The sequence below is a fragment of the Aptenodytes forsteri genome, unplaced genomic scaffold (genome assembly GCF_000699145.1).
Source record: "Aptenodytes forsteri isolate BGI_AS27 unplaced genomic scaffold, ASM69914v1 Scaffold910, whole genome shotgun sequence".
Lineage (NCBI taxonomy): Eukaryota > Metazoa > Chordata > Aves > Sphenisciformes > Spheniscidae > Aptenodytes > Aptenodytes forsteri.
Genome location: NW_008794574.1, coordinates 21596 through 22328, shown reverse-complemented (window position 1 = coordinate 22328; position 733 = coordinate 21596). Strand labels below are relative to the sequence as shown.

Below are 733 nucleotides of genomic sequence, written 5' to 3'. Positions count from 1 at the left end.
AGTGACGGGGGAGGTAAGAGGCGGCTGAACCCCCCCCCCCCCACCCTGCCCTGCCACCCCCGGCCTCGATGACCTCCCTCGTGAAAGCTCATCCCGAATTTAGATCTGGGAGGGCAGGGAATTACTGCAAAAGGCTTGACTCGAGGCCAGTTTCTCTCGGAGCGCTAATGTTAGCCTGTACCCCTGCTCGCGGCAGCCTCCTGTGCCGCTAGGCGGCCAGGCTCTTTACCAAATATGTCGCCTTGAAAAGCAGGAGACCTCCAAAATACCCATGTTGCTGATGACATGGGTCATGGAAGGAGCTCTTGAAGAGTCTTAATTTCCCCCTCCCGTGTGCCTGCCGTACAGCCCCTCTCTTCCTGGAGCAGGATCTGTGCTGGAGGCTCCTGCTGCATCCCCCCCACCTCCCCGGCTATGGGTTAGCCAGCCCTCCCCAGGGAGGGGATGAACGGGTTCCCCTTCCAAACAGGTTGCGTTTCTGTCCGTTAGCTTCTCTTGGAAGGCCTCAGATGTGGCTCCTTTAGCCGGTTCGGATTTGGGGTGGGTGGGAGGAGGCGTGACTGGGAGGACTCTGTTATAGAATCTTTAAGGTTGGAAAAGACCTCTAAGATCATCGAGTCCAACCGTCAACCCAACACCCCCACGCCCATTAAACCATGTCCCTCAGCGCCGCATCTACACATCTTTTAAATACCTCCAGGGATGGGGACTCCACCACTTCCCTGGGCAGCCT

General features: G+C 57.7%; 1 protein-coding gene across 1 annotated transcript in view; it reads left to right on the top strand.

Moving 5' to 3' along the window:
* PSMA5 (proteasome subunit alpha 5) overlaps window positions 1-733 on the top strand; it is a 12339-nt gene that overhangs the window by 3359 nt on the left and 8247 nt on the right. The gene's annotated exons all lie outside the window — the stretch shown is intronic.